The sequence below is a fragment of the Peromyscus eremicus genome, chromosome 1 (assembly GCF_949786415.1).
Source record: "Peromyscus eremicus chromosome 1, PerEre_H2_v1, whole genome shotgun sequence".
NCBI lineage: Eukaryota > Metazoa > Chordata > Mammalia > Rodentia > Cricetidae > Peromyscus > Peromyscus eremicus.
In genome coordinates, this window is record NC_081416.1 from 43,534,292 (window position 1) to 43,556,074 (window position 21,783).

Sequence of the window (21,783 nt, forward strand, 5' to 3'; positions counted from 1 at the left end):
TTGTTTTTGTGACAGCTGAGGTCAAACTGGAAATTGCTAGCAAGGACTGGCTTTACTGGGTTTTGTTGTCCTGTGGTTATGAAGGGAGAAAGGACTCCCTTTTCTACCACCTTGTCCTCCATGGTTAGGGGAACCTGGATTCCTTTTCCCATTTCAGCTATCTTGGAAGCATCCACAGAAGTACATACAATGAAGCATAGCCACTGTTGCCCTTCTAGTTAAAAACCTGGAGACCCAAGGGAGTGCTGTTTCATTAATGGTTAGAGTAGAAATACCCACCAGGTAGCAAGAGCTCGACACTGGAAGCTCAGAGGTACATCAGACCTCCCAAGTTCTTGCCGATGGGCTTAGAAGATGATAGGCTGGAATGTGCAATGTTTTGTGAAAGCAGTTATTTGTGATAAAATGCTCTCACCAGGACACTTTCAGAACAATTTAAAGGAAAGGCCTTAGGAGGCCGTATTCATAGGCATTATTCAGTCTTGAAGCCAATATTTTAAAAACTCATTTAAAGAAGTTTGAAGAACCAATCTTTAGCAAGTTTGGAGTGGAGTGAGACTAAATATAAAAAGGAGAATGGGGGGGGGGTCAGCCTGAAAGGAAGGCAGAACACTCCAGAAGCACGCGGCGTCACGGGCTTCTCTCTGCTGTTTCTGTGTAGTAGATGCAAGTGAGCTGTTAGGGTTCTACAGGCACCCAGAGAGCTTTTTAGCATCTAACATGTGAGATCCCCTAAGACTTTCGCTGGTACAAAGTGGGTGCTCAAATAATGCTGCTGAATGGAAACACGCCAGAGGGGAGGGGAGACAAGGCAGAGGAGAGGGAGTGAGGACCTGGCTGTGCCTTCTGAAGCCCATTCGGCATAATGACCTGATCTGTGAATTATGACTGAGAGGTCCAAGAAGTGAGGAGGAACATAAAAATATTTTAAGATTAAAAGCAGATACTTAAATATCAGACACTGTTTAACAAGGGAATCTCAAAACTTGGTGAGATCTTTAGGGGGATTCAAGAATGAAATCAACAGGTTGTGAAAAAACAGTTGTACTATTCTACATTTCATAATAATGCATTCTAAAGAAAACATAGTTTGCTAATGAAAAGAGGTTAAAAATGAAAACATTAATTTTTTTCATGCTGCATGTACATGCATGTGTGAGTTCTGATGCATGTGGGTGCATGTAGAGCCTGAGGTTGATATCGGGTGCCTCCTTTCATTTGCTATCTTGCATGTAAACAGCCAACCCCAAGTCCAAGGGTCCTTAATTTAAGAGATATGGAAAAAGTGGATTCTTAGGATGACATGATCAGAGGGGAAGGATTTGAGATGTCCTTCTAGGGGAGGTTTGTTCTCAGAGAAGGATTAGAAAGGGGCCCAGGTTCATGTAGTACGCTGGGCTTGCTTATATCTGCCTGGGTGAGGTGATGGGCTGCCATGTTAGCATCTTGTAAAGAGCTTGCTGTGGAAAATGTTATGGAGACAAGGTTACTTTTCCTAATTCTTTTTATCATCATAGATGGACGTAAAACAATATATCCAGGGGCTAGAGAGTTGACTCAGTGGTTAAGAGCACCTCTTGCTCTTCCAGAGGACCCAGGTTCAATTCCCAACATCCACATGATATCTTACAACTCTCTCTAACTCCAGTTCAGGGGGATCTGATGCCTGTTTCTGACCTCTGCAGGTACCAGACATGCACATGACATACGAGCAGATAAAACATCCACACAGAAAGTAATAGAATAAACAACAGCAGCAACACACCCAGAATTCATCTGGTGCAAAAAGGGGAAAATGTGAATAAAGATGCACCACGCCTTCCTGCCTGTGATTGGCTAACAGTCTCACTTATGGTCGGGGCTTAGAAGATCCTTGGCTTGTGATCCTCGGAAGAGGCTCTTCGGCCTGGGCAATGTGCCACCGATGGACCAGGCTGCTGAGATCCTACCTGCTGGCATCATCTTCACTCTTGTCAGAACACTGACTTTTTCCAGGACCCAGGGTGCCTTATTCTCCTCTATCACATGCTGTGTCTCATGTCTTCGCTTGGCCAATTCCAGGACATTCTATGGTCTCTGGGAAGCTTTTTCTGACCCGAGGCTCAGCTAAAAGCCTTTCTGTCAGCCCCTGTCACCATGCCTTCACAAGGACTCAGTGTCTGTTCCCCTAGATTAACAATGATCATCTTCTTGTCTGTGTCTGAGCATAGTTCATGGGAAAAGTATATTCATGCATGACTCAGTGTCCTCATCTGTAACGGAGAACATTAGGTGTACTGATCATGGGGGCATGCCATGTGACAGGATTAGGGGTATATCTTAGTCAGTGTTCTGTTGCTATGAAGAGACACCATGACCACAGCAACTCTTATGAAACAAAACATTTAATTGGGGCTGGTTTACAGTTCAGAGGTTTAGTCCATTATTGTCATGGTGGGGAGCATGTGGGCACACAGGCAGACATGATGCTGGAGAGTAGCTAAGAGTGCTACATCTGGATCTATAGGCAGAGAGAGAGAGAGAGAGAGAGAGAGAGAGAGAGAGAGAGAGAGAGAGAGAGAGAGAGACTGGATTTGGTTTGAGCTTTTGAAAAACCAAAGCCCACCCCATAGTGACATACGTTCTTCAATAAAGCCACACCTCCTCCAACAAGGCCACACCTCTTAATCCTTTCAAATAATGCCACTTGCTGGTGACCAAGCATTCAGACATTTTTTTTGTTTGTTTTTCAAGACAGGGTTTCTCTGTGTAGCTTTACACCTTTCCTGGAACTCGCTCTGTGGACCAGGCTGGCCTTGAACTCACAAAGATCCACCTGCCTCTGCCTCCCAAGTGCTGGGATTAAAGGCGTGTGCCACCACCGCCCAGCAACATGTTCTTATTCAAACCACCACAGAATATCTCTGATGAATGCTAATTGTCAGTTTTGATTTTTATCCTTGAGGGCAGGGCCTACATCTATGCTTTTGTATGTCCCTACAGCTTTCTTCTGTTCAAGCAAAGAGCAAACGGTCTAAATGTGTTTATTACATCCAAAGGACAGGGCTGGAGAGATGGCTCAGCAGGTAGGAGCATGTACTTCTTTTCCAGAGGATCCAAGTTTAATTCCCAGCACCCATTCCAGGAGGTTCACAATTGCCTGTAGTTCCAGCTCTAGGGAGAATCTGACTTCCTTGGCCTCTTCAGGCACCTGTCTGCACATATGCATATCTACACATAGAGATACACATAATTTAAAATACTAAAAATAAGTCTTTGCATCCCTGGGAGATGCTCAGCCACTCTGTGAGGGGAAGGTTGCTTGCTCAAGGCCATGGACTACTGATGCCTCCAGTAAGACTCCTGTAGTCCAGACCTACTTGTGTACACTCTAACACGGAGAGAACAAGGTCTTTGGCTCCAGAACAGACTTGACAGGGGGTTCCATAGAAATGGCATAGTCAGTTCTGTTTCCTTTCCGTTGCTGTGATAAACACCATGAGCAAAAGCAACTTGTGATAAATACCATGAGCAAAAGCAACTTAGGGAGGAAGGGTTTATTGTCTTATACTTCCAGGTCATAGTTTATCATTGTGGGAAGTCAGGGTAGGAACTCAAACAGGAACTGAAGCAGGAGCAACCATGGAGGAAGATGCTTACTGCTTGGTGGTAATATATTGTGTACCCCAATAAAGCTTGTCTGGGGATCAGAGGACAGAGCCAGCCACTAAATTAGACATAGAGGTCAGGCAGTGGTGGCACACACCTTTAATCTTATCACCCGGGAGGCAGAGATCTGTCTGGATCTCTGTGAGTTCAAGGCCATTGGGCTACATGAGAGAAACAGAGTCAGGCAGTGGTGGCACATGCCTTTAACCCCAGGAAGTAATATGGCAAGACACAGAGAGGTATATAAGGTATATAAGTGAGAAAACAGGAACTCACTATCTTGAGGCTGATGTCTTCATGGAGTTAAGAATGTGGCTGGCTTGTTCTGTTTCTCTGATCTTTCATCTTTCACCCCAATATCTGGCTCTGTTTTTTTATTAGACCTTTTAAGATTCATGTTACACTGCCTCGTTCACTGGGGCTTATGTTCAGCTAACTTTCTGTGACATCACCCACAGTGGGCTAAGCCTTGTTTCATCAATTAGCAAGAAAATAAAAATGCTCCACACATATGCCCACAGGCCAATCTGATGGAGGCAATTCTTCAGTTGAGAATCCCTCTTTCCAGGTGACTCTGGGTTTGTATCAAGTTGACAGCTGAAACTATGACAGAGCCTTGTTCTCTTAGCCCTCAGGAGTCCATCGAACTCCTACACCTCTTAGATGCCCCCAAAGGCTGGTCCTTGGGAAAAGCTGGGAGTTACCACCCCATTTTCCAATTTAAAGGATTTGAAGAACTTCAGGGGGATGCAAGAGTCACATGACTTTCTAATAGGGAAAAACCTAAATGAGAATCAGGCTTCCCTGGCTTGATTTCCCAGCTTTGCAGTCTAACCAGCTTCTGGCTTAAACCTCACTCAGCTGCGGCGTCTTCATGCACAAAGGCAGGCCTGTGGACTTTGGTGGTAGTAAGATCCCACTTAGAAGCTAGCTTTGCTAGTTACTAGTCATGAAGCACTGGCCAGGGGCACAGTCCCCATAAGCCTTTACTCCCTTAAGCCCAAGTTTTACTTCCCAATAAAAGCACTGCTAAGTAGATTAAATGAGGGAACTTGGAGAAGTAAGTTAACCCAGTATGAGAGCTCATAGTGCAAGTCCATCTGTCTAGAGTAGAGTTGTAAACTATTTCCTGAAACTTAACAATTGAGAATTCTGATTTGTTGAGCAGAAGCATACACACATGTGTTCCAAACCCCAAGCAGCACACATTCCTCTCCAGAGACAATTTTATTGCAAAGAACAGCATCTTGACTAGAGAGGTACAGACAACCCATTTATTTGAACTCTGTCTATAGCGTTTTGAACCATTTGTAATATTCCATTTGTGTTAGATGCTTTTAAAATGTAATGATTACTCTATCACACAGAGAAACACATCAGTGGACATCTCCCCTTTAATAAAGCATGTCTTTAGACACAATATTGTGCAATATGATTACACACCATTACGGGATGTTCTTCTTACTATGGAAAGCAGTGGAGCAAATGATGTTAATATTGTTGGGATGTTGCCTGGCTTTGCTGAATCCCAGTAATACTTCCCTTTAGAAAGTACGCAAGAATGGCTGGCAAGTCTGACGGCCAGCCGACTCAACAGTCTTCAGACTACATTTTTGCATGTTTCATGCTTTGGAACCAAACACCTTCAAATTGTTCCATTTTTAACTGCTGGATTGCATTTCAGCTTGAGATCACACTGAAGGAGGAAAAAAAAAACCCCAAAACTTTTTGATCTAGTTGCTTTACATTCCTCTGCTTTACAGTGAAAGTATCTTGTTTATGTCTCTTGGCACCTGGGGATAGAGAACTGTGTATTTTACAGAGCCCTGAGCTCAAGCTTCAGTGTAGTGCTGTTTTAGTGGCAGTTTTTCTGTGGTGGACTCATCCATAAGATCATGTGATCTCATTTCTAAGTCCAGTGTTTCAATTAGAAACATCTTAAGGATATAGTTTTTAAGATAGAAGAGGAAGAAAGAATAAAATCATCTTGACTTTAGAGCCACAAGGACAATGAAAATTGAGTATGAAATAGTCCACAATGCATCGGATATCCCCATTCTATCATATTCCTGAGTTTCCCTTCTGGAGCTGTAGACAAGTTTCCAAAAAGTGTCCTGACTGCAAGGCAAACATGGCCTGCTTAAAGGCAAGAAGTCCAGAACAAATTCACTGTTGAGGAAGTCTCATTTATCCAAGTACTTCCAGCACCAAAACAATGTACAGGACAGTGCTGGGCTCCAGGGAGTCAAAGGTATGAGACACTGGACTTGTGGGTTTCAAGGGCCTTGGTGAGGATGATAAAGTGCTCAGAAACACAGAGGGTGGAGAATAATTTCTTCTGGAAAACTGGGAAGCTGCCCCCAAGAATGTAGGGCTTGAGTTAGACCTTAGAACAACTTATGCTTTCAAAAGCATCTAAAAGTGCCCAGAGGCTCTTCTCTCACAGTCACAAACAGTAACAAAACATACTTTTGCAGAATGTGTCTTACGATGGGGTGGTAGATAGGATGAGTGATATCATTGTCAGTTTGTAGAAGAAATGGGCCAAGACCTCCACAATCACGAGTCATCTTTCAAGAGACAGGTTGAGTTATTCAAGTTCCCACGGGTAGGTAAAAGTAGAACTGAAAAAAGAAAGTAGGTCAGAATTCAGATTCGAGGCATACATCACCTAAGGCTGTCTAAAGGAATAAAACCAAGAAAATGTATGTACCTGTTATAATAGTAGATTGGGTTGATTTATAGGACAGGGCTGGGTAATCCAAAGGTGGCCATTTGCATGCTAGAAAGGCAGCGTATTAGGCAGCTGAACAATCTGGGAAGATCGGCAGTGCTAGTACAGCTGCAGCATGCATGCACTCATACAGGCGGGAAAGGGACTTGCATACTGCATGTGCTGCTTTTATGCTGTTTTGCTTCATCTGAGCAGCCATGGGATGATATGGCCTGTATTCAGCATGAGTCTTTCTTCTCAGTCACAGTCTCACATAGCAATTCTCCTTGGAAATTCCCTCAGTCATACAGAGTCATAAAGAGGTGTTTTTCACCAGTCCCAGACATTGCTCAATCCAGTTAACTTGACAACAAATACTATCACAAGAGCTGCTTCTCTGCTTTGCCAATGTACTCTCATGCTCAACACCTGTGAGAGGAAAAGGTCCAAGTGGAGTTTTGGTTCTAATAGCTTTTCACTGCTCTTGTGTATGAAATGCTCTGGGTAAAAATGCAAGTATGCCAGTGGTCTTGACTAATCTGGCTAAAGCCAACATGCTGTCTATGTGTTTTTAAATCTATGATTAGGGAGATTGGGTAAGGCATGGGAGAATATACAGAAGGCCACCTAGATCTTTGCCTCTGAGAGCTATTGGCCTCTTGTTGAGACTGTCCTGGGGCCTGTGAATGCCCAGAGACTAATGAAGTGGAGTGAGCATTCTTGTCCACACAGAGTTATATCTTTTAGCTCTATGGGTTGGCTGTTTCATGGGCCTTTCTGTGATATCACAGTGACAGAATTATCTTACCAGAGACAGGGACACAGATGTGTAGAAGGGTTATCTGGTTTGGTCAATGTGACAGGTCAGGTTCCTGACTAGAGCACAGACTCAGATATGTTTTAGTGGTGTTGGTTTTCAGTCTGTTGTGGACTGTGATGTCTTTTAGTCTTCATGAAATGTCTTTGGTAGGAAACAATGTCTCTTACAGTAAGGTGTGATTTAAATGAAAGGTCAAGATGCTTTTCATCCATAGGTCTTCTAGGTCTTTCCCAGATAGTGATTTTTGGTAGATGGGAAGGACTATGGGAGGGGAAAATGGGACACGAAGATTATGAAAGGATGGAAGAAAAAAGAAAAGGAAAGAATCTCTCTTTCCCCAAAGTGGGATGTGAAACAAGAGTCTAACATAGAGCACTGTCAACCATGCCCCCAATCCCTACCATCTCTCTGCTCTGTGCATGTGCTCTGTAGGGGTCCCTCCTTTATTGTGGTTCTGCTGTCCAGTCCTGACCTTTGGCCATATCCAGCCATTTGCTTGTAAACATAAGACCATTCTCGCTACCTGATGTCCTTTTCAATGCTCCTGCCTAGTTTCCTTATCTCTCTTCTTTGAGCTCGATAGAAAAAGTCTGGTAACTTCAGAATGTCTGTATTGTTCTTGAAACTAGCATTGAGCAATATTCTTGAACAATCTCTCCTGTTTTAGTTTTTCTAGTCTGTATTTATCTATCTATCTATCTATCTATCTATCTATCTATCTATCTATCTATCATCTATGTTTCTCTCCTTTCCTCCCTCCTCTCCCCATGCCTCTGTGTATGTGGGTTAACTTCCAGAATATCACAAATGCTCCTATTATTTGGATCTTAAATGTCCCCCCAAAGCCCAAATGTTGATAACATGCTCTCCAGCCTTGCTGGCATTATTGGGAGATGGGAGAACTTTAAAAACTATGACTTATGAGAGGAAATGAGATCATTAGGGTCACGTGCTGAGATAGGCTATTAGGATCTGGTGTCTTTCTCTCCCTTCTTGCTTTACCATGAAGTAAGCTCCTTTGTTCTGTCCTGTGTTCCCTGCCACATTCTTCTGCATTGTGACAAGCTCAAGTGCATGGGGGAGGTTCAAATTGTGGAGCCTTCACAGCCTCTTAAGTGTGTACCCACACTCCACTGAAGATAGTTCCCACTCAACTAATTAGCTGTGGAGACTTGTCTAGGGTAGCAGTCAAAGGGAGAGCGGGGTGTTGTGCCTCATTCTGATCTGAAGTGCAGACACATGTGTGCTCTTCACTAGTGAACGAATACCATGGCGCCTTCCTGCCAGTACCTGGGAGTCACCCACTCACACAAAGAACTTTTCTCTTTAGAATGACCTCAGCTTAGTGGATGAGACACAGTGATTGGAGGTGTCAGTGTTTAAGTGCAAACAGGGTACTAGGATGTCACAGTTGCCTTTAATATGCACAGAGCTTGACAGCTTACAAAACAACTTCACACATCTTACCTCATTTGGCCCCCACAATTACTTCCAGAAATAGGCAGGGCAGGGATTGTTATTTCCTCCTCACAGCTGGGATTCAAGACCAAAAGCCTTGCCTATGACCACACGGTAATGAAAGACAGCAGATTCTCAGACCTAGAACATCATTTGCCAAGTCTTAGGCTGTTTCTACTATCCTCAAAGTGTCCTGGAAGATATTGTCCTCCAACCCCCACCCCACACTCAAAAAAAAAAAAAAATAAGGGTGGGAATAGCCAGGAAATGAAACAACTATGTAAAAAGGAAAGAAGAGAAGTTGGAGTTGACTGAAAACTGGCAAAACAGCCCAGGAAGATGCACTCACTTTGTTTTCTTAGGGGATTTTAATTTTTTTTCATTTTAGAGAAAGAGAATTTGAGATGTTCAGGAGGACAAGCTTAGCTCTCTGCTCCAGGCTGCTTGGACAGCAGCATTGTCCAGCAGCAGAGGGGCTGGGAATGCCCAGGACTGATCTTTCAGTCTCCCTTGTAGAAATGGTCACAAACCATTTCCTCTCATAAGGCCATACTTTCTAAAGTTCTCCCATCTCCCAACAATGCCAGTAAGGCAGGGGAGCATGTCATCAACATTTGGGCTTTGGGGGGACATTAAAGATCCAAATAATAGGACCATTTCTGCGATGAGAAAATGTGCCATCTCAGAGGCTGCTAGTAAAAATTCCTTCCTTGCTGAAAAGAAAGATGAAGGGATAGGCTGCCACTTCTGCTTTTATGGAAAGTTCTGTGAGGGTATGGTGCCTAGAACTCAAACACCACTTTGAGATCAGGATTAGTGGTCTATGGGGCCCCCTTTATCTTTGAGGTCTGTGTGGCCACCAGTCCACAGAACAAAGGGGCAGAAGCGATGACAGACATTCTTGGATGGCCCGTGAACATGACAGAGATAGCCCTCCAGGAGATCACATCATTGAATCAGCTCAACTTTATTCTAGAGTATTGGAAATAGATAGGATTGGGAAGCCTGGGGACAAATCCTAATTTGCATTAGATGGCATGCTCCTATCATAAGGTTTTGTATGTGGCAGGAGGGTCCTACAGCAAAGCTCCTAGTATAAGTCTTAGTTACCACATGTACAGCAGGGGGAAGGCTTCTAGCAGGTAACTATACCAAGGGTCACACTAAAGATAAATCAGGCATCCAGGCTTAGAGACAGCTTTCAGATAAGGTCAGTCCTCTGGGCCTAGAGACATTCTCCAGATAAGGGCAGGTAGAGAGCAGGATGTCTCACTGGGGAGGGAATCCCTCATGTTGTTGAGCTTTGGAGAGAGCTGGCAGGCTATAATGGACTGCAACATCTGACCATCAAGGCCTCCCAATAGTGGTCTATTCTTTAAATAGGGCATTAACTAGTCTCACAGCTACTCTACATCCAAGTATTGCCACAAAAGCAAAGACATTGCTGTTGTCAAAATTACTTTTAGGTAGCTGTTCTCTTACATGGGGCAAATGTTCTCTGACACTGGGATAGAAAGGGCAATTTCCTGGGCCTGACAGACCCTCTGTCTAGGATCCTGGCAATGCCCATTTGATACAGTAAACAAGATCTGCATGTAAGAGCCACAAAAAAGAAATTTGAAGTTAAATATTGGAAAACGGGGCCAGAGAGAAGGCTCCGTGGTCAAGACTACACACTGCTCTTACAAAGAACTCAAGTTCTGTTGACAGCACTTCTGTCAGGCTGCTCACAACCAACTCTAACTGCAATCTCAGGGAGCTCTGACACCTCTGGCCTTGTTGGAAACTCGCACTCATGTGCATCTACCCTCACACGGACACACCTGCACACACATAGTTGAAAATGATGAAAAATAAATCTTGAAGCTACCATAAAATTTATTTGTCTAGCATCAATAATCTTTCAGTCTTTCAGTCTTGTCTCCATGAAGTTGTGCTTCCTAGTAAATTCATACCAGTAACGATATAAAGTCTGCCACCCTCTTGGTTTTTCTCATTAAAGCACTATCATTTCATTGGTGCTGATTTAATAAAGTTGCATCATTCCTAGCACCTTGCTGATGCAAGTATTCAAATCAGTGCCTCTGTCTGTCTGTGCATTCCTGCACATTTTCTTCTCCTTCCTCAGCCTAGTCACACAGGCATCATCACTTTTAGGATTTTGTACATCCTAGGTGACTTTATGACACATTTTAACTTTTTTTTTGTCTTTCAAGACAGGATTTCTCTATGTAACAGTCTTGGCTGTCCTGGAACTCACTCTGTAGACCAGGCTGGCCTCAAACTCAGAGATCTGCCTACCTCTGCTTCCCGAGTGCTGGTATTAAAGGCATACGCCACCACCACCCGGCACATTTTAACTTTCTATGGCACATTGACGTAGGAATCTGAAAACGTCTTAGAAGCCACAATATTATTCTTTCTAATTTTTTTTTTTTGTGAGGAAGAAGGAAAAGTTATTCTTCTTTTTAAGAGTAAAAGGAGGTAACTAAAGAAGTAAAGCTTCCCAGGATTCAAAAAAGAGTTTTTAGAACTCATTCATATGGTGAAATATCCCACTATTTAGTCAATAGCAAAAAAACCACATTTGGGAAGCAAAAGACAAAAATATTAAAGAAAACATGACTTGAGGAAACATTGCATGTTGCTGTCGATGTGACCAACTGCAGCTTGCATGTGTTAATATGTTCAAGAAATAGTTTATGAAAGTCTATACTGAAAAAAAAAAACCTCACTGCCTTGCCCTGAGTGAGAGCTTGCACCTTCCTGAGCCCAGCACCTGAAAGAGTCTCTGGTAGCACAGATACACTCAGGACACAGTTTGTCTGAGTAAGATTGAGTGTGCTGAGTGTGCTCCTGAAGTGCTTGGTTTGACCAAAGAACCTTCTGGATATCTGTAAGCTGCTGCTGCTACTGTTCCTCTCTCTCTCTCTCTCTCTCTCTCTCTCTCTCTCTCTCTCTCTCTTTCTCTCTCTCTCTGTGTGTGTGTGTGTGTGTGTGTGTGTGTGTGTGTGTGTGTGTGTGTGAGAGAGAGAGAGAGAGAGAGAGAGAGAGAGAGAGAGAGAGAGAGAGAATGTGTAAGTGGGAATATGCCTACAACAACGCAAGGAACATGCTGGACATAAAGTCATTTCATCAAACACAAGAGTTTGGAGAAATAAAAACAGCTAATGAGCAAACCACCTCATGGCAAACAATTGCCCCCTTTCTGTTTTGGCCTGTAAATATTGCTTTCTTGAAGCTTCAAGGGCATCTTCTTTGCCTTGTCTTTAGCAACTAATGATGTTGTTGCAAATGTCAGGCCTGCTACAAACCCCAGTGCTGTATCAAGTGGGAGACGGATAAGAAACAGTGAAGGGTCACTAATGATTTGGGCAACAAACGTGACAAGGTGCGCATTACTGGAGGCAATTACACACATCTCAGGGGCATTCAATAGACTCTGGCACTGACGTTAATGACCCGAGAATGTGCTTGGCCTTTTCGTTGTCTCTGTTATGTGCAAATAATGAAAATATTGAGAAAGTTATTGTGACTATAAAGTTGCAGCAGAGTTCCTTTTTAAAAGGTAAAGTTTGATTCATTCTATGACTTTGAAAATGGTTTATTATGCTTCAATTCAAAGGAAAAATAAAATTAAGATTAGTGGAAAGGGGCCAGCTCACTTTGTCTGGGTCACTTGGCTCCACCTCAAGATGAATGGACGTTCACATTGCCACATTAGAGAAAAGCTTGAGAACCAGTGACCAAGCTCTCACCTTATTGATGCAACCACTGTGAGACGTTGGAAATGTCTTAGTGAATTGCTGAGAAACCATCTGCAGAGTCAAACATATAGTTACCAAACAATTACCCACAAAGCAGGAGTCCTGTCTTCATCAAGCTGCCATCATTTGGGGGGGGGGGCTGTTCCATGCTACTGTTCTCTTGTATCTCTTTAGGCAAGAGTGGTGCTCCTGCCCTTCAGGGTCAATCACCAATCACTCTCCAAGGATGTGTCCACATCATCATGACTCATCTTGTAGGCAAGCTCCATTAGTAGTTTAATGGCACTTAGTTTTTGGTTTGTTTTGGTCGTTGTAGCTCAGGCTGGCTTTAGATTCATGATCCTGTTGCTTCCATGTCCTGGGTCCTGGGATTATAGCTGTATATCACCATGTTTGTCTCCAAGGCATCTTTTAGAACATATGCAGCTGTAGAAGAATGTTTGACTTTTGTTCAGATACAGTCACATGGGTGTGCATTTGTTATTGAGGAGTAAAGAGAAGACAGGGAAGTGGGGCACAATGAACTCTCAGTTAGCAAGTAGTTAAGTGGGAGGGGAAAGGCAAATCCAATGATGAAAAGCAAGAAGGGAGAGACAGAGCAGGAATGTGATCAGCAGGAAGCAGGTCTAACTAGAGTTCCTGCATGAGAAAGTGCTGGCTGCTGACATTGGAAGGCACTCATTGAATGCTAAGGAGGAGGATGGCAATGCCCTGCTCATTAAAACTGAAAAGGGTGGTATGGGGCATAGGCAGGGCATGCGCATGCATTTCTGATGTTAACACAAATATATGGTGTTCAAGAATAAGGCAGCAAGGTGTCTGGATCTTAGCTCTCCTGCCATCCCATTTCCTTTGGTCCGGTCTCCATCTCATGACCTATTACAGGCCTGCTGTGGGTGGAATGTATCTCCCAAGTTCACGTGTTGAGAATTTAGCCCTGAACGCAACAGAGTCAAGACCGACTTTAAATGTGTAGATTAATGCCATTGCTTGTAGAGTCATTGCTTGTGAGAGCGAATGCAGCTCATGCCACCGCTCTGGTCAGCGTTTCACCTTTTTGTCTCTACCCGTGCCAGACTGAGGCCTCTCCCTTGAACCTGCTGTCCTCCAGCCTTGGTTAAACACATAAACCTGGGGCTGGAGAGATGGCTCAGAGGTTAAACACATCATAAACCTTTGTTCTTTATGAACGACCCCAGTGCTTCGTTACAGAGGCACTAAACAGACAGAGCCTCTCTTTGTTTTCTCCTTGTTCTCCCCTTTCACAGTTGAGAAGCTTTTGTGAGGGGTAGGTCAAATAGTGACCTCTCTGTTCACGTTTCCTTCCATTTACCTTTGCCTTCCATCTGGAACTTTCCTTGAGTACTCTAAAACCAAAATATGCCTCGAAATGTTTTCTTGTGACCTAGCATCGAGTGCTCTGTGTCTAGCAAATGTAAATGGTAGATGAGTAAATTGATTATCAGTGTATTGTTGACTACATCAAGACAATAGGGATTGTAGATTAAGGCAGAGGGCAGTTTCCTGGGAAAAGATGTAACAGATAAACTTAGACAAAGAGTTGTAGTCAAAAGAAGCTGAAGGTTCAGTGGTACCATGGTGTAGAGGTGAGCACAGCTGCCTCTCAAAAAGAGTAGGGGGTTTTGCAAACCAGTGACAACTGAAATTATTACACCACTAGTCCAAAGGATACTGAAACCAGATTTCAGAGATCCAGTAAGCAGTGGGGAATGAACAGACAAAGATAGACTCTTTGCATTCTGGAAGAATAGGTACTCTGATGGGCTTCACTAAGTACCACTTGGTCTTGAAAAATTGCAATCAATGTTTCCCATGCATTTCTGAGTTTATTCATAAAACTGGAAGTCTCCAGGGGGTGGTAGTTAATAAGCACAGTAAGCAAGGTGTCCATATGTGGCCGTGCAGGTCACGTACACATAGAGCCTTCTGCAGCATGCAAGGCTGCGGTGCTGAGCACAGTGAAGCATCAAGAAGGTCAACATTAAATGATCTCAAAGCAGTGGTATCCTGAGGCCAATGCCACATTGAGTCAGGATGACTAAGTCATGTCAAGAAAAGGGTACTAAATCTGAGAGAGTGAGTCCTTCATCGAGCTAGGATCCTCAAAGTGGTCCAAGTGCATCAAATTGAAAGTCCCCTTTGCTCTCACGGAAATCACATGAACTTTCCCTGCAGCATTTGAGTGGTCTATAATTTAAGTCTACAAAAATATAAACTGAAAATTTAAAGAAATAGAGAAAATAATGACATATTATGGTTTTAAATCAATATAAAAACAGAATTAGACTGTCTTATGTATTTCAGCTCTTACAAATTATCAGATACTAAATATGAAGGTATTCTACTTGAAATATTGAAAGAAATATAGGAGAGAATGAATGAAAAACAAACCTGAGTGAGAAACAGTGAAAACAACATCAAAATATCCAGGAAGACCTATAAAACAGTCAAGTAGTGCATTAGAAACAACATCATGAATTACAAAATTAAGAGCTGAATTCATTACTGAAATTGATGGAATTAGTCAAAGCTGCAGCGACAATTGGTAAGTTAGAAGGTATAACCATAAACGTGATCTGGAACACATCACAAAGAAAATAGTTTTCAAATGTGAAAAAGAAATCAAGAGACAAATAGAATGAGATGTGACATTTGCCACATACAAGAGTCAACCAGTCTAAATAAAAAGTCAAAAGAGGACCCCCCCCAAAAAAAAGCCCCAAAGAAAAGCAAAGAGACAGAAAAGGGGCAAAAACTAAAACAATGTTTAATTTTTTCTGTCAGTTTGTCCAGGTTATATTTTATGAAGTGTCATTTTTTTTCCTCTAGAGAATTCTAATTAATATACCATGGGTAATAGAACTCTATTCATATGTAATATATGACTTGTAATATATTGTTTATTGTTTATATAAAGTTATCACATCATAGAAAGAATAAAATTCAGCTAAATGTGCTTTACAAGAAATAATCATAACTCAAGGGTATAGAATAACTAACAGACAGAAATATTAATAATTTGAAAATTGTATTTTTGAATAGATTGTCAACATGTATCTACTCATTTTCAGACTGAATAAGAAAAAACATAAGCTGAGGAAAGGAGAGGATATAGTTATAAGTAAACTAATCACGGATCTCTATGAAAACCTTATGCCAGTTTACCTGAACAGAGGAAAAATATAAAATTATTTAAAAACATAACAAATCTGGCTATAAGAGAAAAGAAAGCTAAAATGATTAAGTATCTTCCTCCAGCTATAGGTGACATCTTAGGTGAGTTCAAGCAACTGAAAGAATAAATTATTTTATAAGAGTGTGGTGGCTCATGCTTATAATCCCAGCACTCAGGAGGCTGAGGCAGGAGAATTACTGTGAGTTTGAGACCAGTGGAGACGACATAATGAGTTTCAGGGCAGTTTGGGCTACAGAGTGACATCCTATTCTAACAACAAAAACAAAACAACAATAAAGGCACAGATAACTAATTTCAATAGTATATGAATTCTACTTTAAATGGAATCAGGGAACCAATACAGTTCATATTCGATCTTAAAACCCATAAAGGTATTAAAGGATAGGTATGTTTCATTTCACAAAGACATTAAGCAAAATATTAGCAAAGGGGAAATAGTACAGAAAACATGAATGCAGCCTTACAAGGTAACATTCCTCCTAGGAGTGCAAAGCTGGGTTAATGTTAGAAATCTAGTAAATATAACTTTACTAAAATAACAAGTTAAAAGACAGAGTGTAACAGTTTTAGATGACTGTATGGGTAATAATTCTGAATAAATTAAGAATGTGTTGAAATGGTGTCTATTTAACATATGACATCACACATAACTCTCAACAGTGAGTTGTGAAGGGTATTCATTTGTGGGCAGACTATCTGTGTGATGTACACATATATGCCCATGTGTGCAGGTGTCATGGCCTTTGTGTGTACATGTAGAGGGCAGAGATTGACTTTGGGTATTTTCTTCTTTTGATCTTACCCTATCTTTAATATTTTTCAAATGCAATATACTTTCATCATATTCTTTCCTTTTTTGTAATTCCTCCCAGATCCTCCCCAACACCCACCCACCTAACTTCGTGTTTTTTTTCCCCTTTCTCTGTTTTTGAGACGAGATTCTTTTGCTGAACCTGGAGCGTGCCATTTTTTTTTTTAGACTGGCTTGTCACTGAGCCCCTAGAATCCACCAGTCTCCCGCTTTCCACAGCACCGGGTTACAGGCTCACGCTGACATGCCTGGTGAGGGGGGATCCTGCAGGTGGCCATGGCAGTCAAGGAAGCAAACCTCGAAGAGGTGAGAATGAAAACTGGATTCACATTGACTTCCTCAGCCTGGATCAAGACTGGGAGTGGTTTATTCCCAACAAATTTAAACACAGTATAATTGGGAAAAGAGTTTCCAGGTGTAATACAATCCTCATTGCCCAGGAAGTGCAATTACATTGAAATTCAACTCAGGGTACATGTCATTTCTTCCAGGAAGATGGATTCTAGAGATAGGCTGCCTGTACTAGCTTAAGGGACTAAGGAGGGGTCTGGCCTGGTCTCCATCATACAGATAGCATGGAGGTTGTTGAAGCTGTTAGTCTTGGTTGTGGAAGTTTGACATGGCCTGGCCCAACAGATAACACAGATCACCAGGCTATTAATCACTTCCAAGTCCCAGCTTCCTGCATGGAGGAACAGGGTTTTCATCTTTCCCATTGGAAAGACCATCTTGCATGCTTAACATTCCCGGTTACTCCGGAAATTTGTGTGCACAAGGACCTTTGTGCTGTGCTCCCAAAAGCTTAGCTTTTCCATGGGTACTGGGGATCCAAACTCAGGTCCTCGCGTTTGCAAATCAAGCTCTTTACACACCTAGCCATCTCTCCAATCCCCAGCATTCACATTAAAATCTGAAAAAGACAAGGGCGTCAGTTCCTCACTCCTATTCACGGCTAGAAACTGCCTCTGTAGTAAAGACATGAGTATAGATTCAATGATGAGGGCTGGACTTTTACAGTTACACAGAAAATATAAGACAATATCAGTAGAAATGAAGTTTAAGGATATATTTAACAAGCAATGTCCAAGATTGGTACAGAGAAAAGTGTTTACACATCAATAAAACTTTATTGAAAGTTGTTAACAGGTAAATAAAATCAGAAATGTATCATTTTGTGTGTAGAGCTCTTAGATACTATAAACTGATAACTTCCCTCTGATTTGGACAATAGATTTTCAGCAGCTTTGGTCAAAATTCCTACTGTACATTTTGATAAACTTGACAAGCTAATTCTCATACTTAAAGCTACTTCAAACATAGCCAAAACCAGACTCAAGTAAACACTAGAATGATTGACATTATCAGATAGCCAAGCATAATGTGATTACAGTCAATTGAGAAATATTTTTTTTGCAGGAAATTACAGATTCAACTAAATAAAGAGAATAAACTCTCTGCAAATGAATGTATATGGGGAATTTTCCGTGACAATGCTGGCCCTGTGAGCAATTAGGAAAGGAATAGTGTTGTTGCTTAGAATTAATAATTTAGGTAGAAAAAAGATAAAATTTTTTTCCAGGCACTGTAAAGAAATAATTGTAAAATTAATGCATATGTATGAAAGGCATAGGTTTCCTTAAAATGCATGGGAGATTTGCAACCTTGGGCAGTGACACATGTTCTAATAAGATCCAGAAAGCACTAGCCTAATGTTATTGAGAACTCTTTAAGATAAAGTGCAAGGGAATAAAATTTGCCTAACAAATAACAAATAGAATTGACCACTTGGCCCCACAGAAATTCTTGTAAGTCAACAAAAGAGTTACTAGTCAGCTTAAAAAGGGAAGAGCTAGAGCCACCTAACTAAGGAAATACAAGGCCTCTTGCTAAAGAGGTTAAAATTACAGCAAACACACACTTCAAAAGATGTTCAACTTTATTGGTGAGCAGCAGAATGCAAATTAGGAGCTCTTCTATAAAATTCAAATGCAAACCAGAGCAAATAACATATTGCCTGTTTGTAAGGCAAATCAGTGATGGTCACCGACTGCAGCACAACGTCCATTTCTAGGAGGGCATGTTTGGGGACAGGAGGAGCAAGCCTGCAGGTAGATTCGGCACTGAAAGGAAAGCAAGTTTGTTTGTGGGTCCAGAATGTTTATTTTGCTATTGTTTTATAATTCACGCACTTGCTGTATGCATTCTTTAGTATGTGTCACACATGACATCAATTTTAAGTCTGTGGCAAAAAGGAAGCCAAATCAGGATACATCCATCCTTCTCTCTGCTGCTTTGTGCATCCAGTTCTGTCTTTAAGAGCAATCCCTCTAAAAGTGTTGGTGTAAAACACCTTCAGGTGCTGTATCTGTCGTAGGGTCCAGGTAGAAAAACGTCCATTCTTCTGGCAGCTGATCAAGTTTCTTTGTGCAGCTCTGGCTTTCTGGCTTCTGATCTGTTGGTGGTAGAAGTTGCTTCATTGTTTACTACACAAAGCTAAGAAAAGTAAATGAGCGGACGTCACAGAATTATAATCCAAGCATATAAAGATCCTGGTGCTGTACTGTACCCAGCACCATATACAGAGAGGTATTTAATAAATGCTTCTTGGTGATGGCAATGATGAGGAAAAGCATTCCTTTCTGAGAAGGTGTTGGTTTATGCTGACAGGTGGTTGAAGATGTAAGTGTTCAAGTTTGAGGCATGTGAGTAAAGTCATACTTCACAGTCGGACTGTGCAGGCCCTTCATTTCTCACAGCTGAAAATTTCCCCCGGAGGCTAAGCAAGTGGTTTTGTCCTAAAGGTTATGACTCTTGGTGATGTTCTCTGGGAATTCTGGGGCCATGGAGTAACTCCTTCACCTGAGGATCCCAGAGTCCTGCTGGCAAGCGATGAGGAAGAGATTGCAGATACTGCACCATTTGCCTTCCCTTCGCTTTGCAAACTTCTCAAGGGGGCACAGAGGACAAGGAAAGCTGATACTGTGTTTCAAATGAAACCTGAGCTTCCTCAGAACAGCTTACGGAAGGGAAATGGCTCTCGAAGTACGTCTGACATTAGAGCGGTGCATCCGAAGCCTGTTGCGATGGATGAGGCTACCTGTCACTCTAGCCAAGGACCAGTGCTCTGCCTAGAAGGCAGGCTGTGGAGGGGAAAAAAGACAAACTCTCCCCAAAGGGACGGCTGTGTCTGTTTGAATTGAACAAGCAGAGGTGCTGAACCCGAAGGCTCTTTACCCAAAGAGGGGGTGGACATTGTAGATATGTTCAAATTATCTTCAGGCTTGAACTGTTAGAGTTTCCTGGTTTGGGATTTCTCCCTGTCTCTCCTTCATTGTCTTTCTTATACATATAGGAAGTTGGCTCCAACAGGCTCCTGCTTCTGTCAGTCAGTGGTTCCACCTGAGTCCCACCTCTCTGTGGCCAGAGTCCCCTGCAGGAACATCAAAAGCATCACAGCATCTCTCCTTTGGTGACTTTGTGTCAGTTTTTTTTTTTTATGTTTGTGTGTGAGCAACATATTTGGCAACAAATTTTGCTCCACTTTCAGATTTTGGTTGCTACTGAGACTCAGTCAAAAAGACAGCTGCAATAAAATGAACCAGATAGCAGAAATATGCCAATTGTAAGAACAAGTCGAGCTGAAAGCCTGGTGCTGAGCCAACCTGTCAGCAGAGTGAAGAAGAAACCCGTCAACTGTCAAGGAGTGCATCTCCCCAGGCAACACCAACTATGCTCAGAGGTAGACTCCACACACCACAGAGCTCCGAAACAGCAGCTACGGAGTGATTTCTGGTTCAGATTCCAGCTCTAACTACTTCCTAGTGCTGTACGCCTGATCAGGGGTTCAAATCATCTCTAAGCCTGTTTGCTTCCCTGAATCTGTAAAATGAGTGTAAGTACATAATTGAATTATTATGGAGTTTAAAATAAAATGTATGTGTAATATCCTTATGAGAGCACATGGCATACAATATCTCATATCTATCAATCATCTATCTATCTATCTATCTATCTATCTATCTATCTATCTGTCTATCTATCATCTATCTATCTACCTACCTACCTACCAATCTGTCTGCCATCTATCTGCCTATCTATCTATCTATCTATCTATCATCTAATTATCATTCATCTGTCATCTCTGATCTGTCATCTGTATGCGATAATCTATGTTTATTCATCCCTCTATTCGTGTATGGGGTATCATTCCTCCTATGATATAATTCGTCTATTCTTACTTCATTTTAGATGATTTTGGTGCTTTTTGCATGAGCTTATGCATGTTGAAAGGCAGGGACTCTGGTTCTCTTTTGTTCTTGAAAAGCACTGTTTTCAAGGCTAGTAGTATTCAATATGATTTTATTAGTTGGTTCTTTGCACCCATGGGCTTGGCTTCCTCGTTACTCTTACCTTCTCAGAACACTTCTTCATCAGGCCATCCTTTCCTTTCATCTTCATTGTTGCAGAAAATAGTCTCCTTGTCTGGGCTGCGCCCCCAGCTACTCATTCATAGGCAGGAGCCTCCACCGGTTGTTCTGTGGTAGCAAGCACTGGTGACTACTCTGCCTTGCATACCATCAGCCCCACCGATGTCTGACCCAGGAGAAAGGGTAAGTAGAAATGTGCTCATCTACTCCAGCTGCTGGGCAATCAGAACTGCTGCTCAGAGTGACCTCTCAGCAACGTGTGGGAACACCCCTCCCTGTCAGGAATGGGAAATCATTTAACAAGGGTCATAGACTGTTCAGTCTACAAAGGTGGCTGTTCTTCAATAAGGAACAGGTGAGAACACAGTCCTTGCTCTCAGAGGGAGCTCTGCGTTCCTAGAAGGCACAGGAAACCATTGTGCTGATCTCAGGTGCACTATGACAGAACCAGACTCAATGAGGTCCTGTAGGCCAGTGCTTCTCAACCTTTGAGTTGCGACCTCCACAGAAGATCATATATCAGACACATAACCCAAATTACACTTATGAAGTAGCAACAAAATAATTCTATTTTATTAAAGGGTGTCAGCATTAGGAAGGTTGAGAGCCCTGTTCTAGGCACTGGTATCTTGTCGTCCCCCATGCCTCTACTCTGATTTCCAGGAGAGTTGCTGTGGAAGCTACTAGCTAACTAGAACATGCTGAGATCCTCCATTGTTATCTGAACCCATACTTCCAGAGGAGGCTCTGTCCACTCAGTCTGTGTGATACTCCTACTCAAGCCTTTGGAGCTGCCCAACAGGTACATATCTTCAACATCCCATGTAAACTCTTTCAGATAGGCATTCCAATTTCATAGAAAAGAGAACCAACAATAGCCAACATCAGTCTTAACTCCTCATCTTTCCCACTTTAGAGCTTT

The 21,783-nt window shown here is 42.2% G+C and overlaps 1 long non-coding RNA gene across 2 annotated transcripts in view; it reads left to right on the forward strand.

Annotated features, from left to right (window-relative positions):
• The window catches only part of LOC131896893 (uncharacterized), a 39,274-nt gene extending 18,875 nt beyond the window's left edge, over nt 1-20,399 (forward strand). The window contains exon 7 of one of the 2 annotated variants that reach the window (XR_009375541.1): nt 19,982-20,399. This is a non-coding gene — a long non-coding RNA (uncharacterized LOC131896893). Of the gene's footprint in view, nt 1-17,850; nt 17,969-19,981 lie in introns of those variants that run through there. The other variant, XR_009375543.1, reaches the window with a different exon arrangement.
• Nucleotides 20,400-21,783: the final 1,384 nt, after the last annotated feature.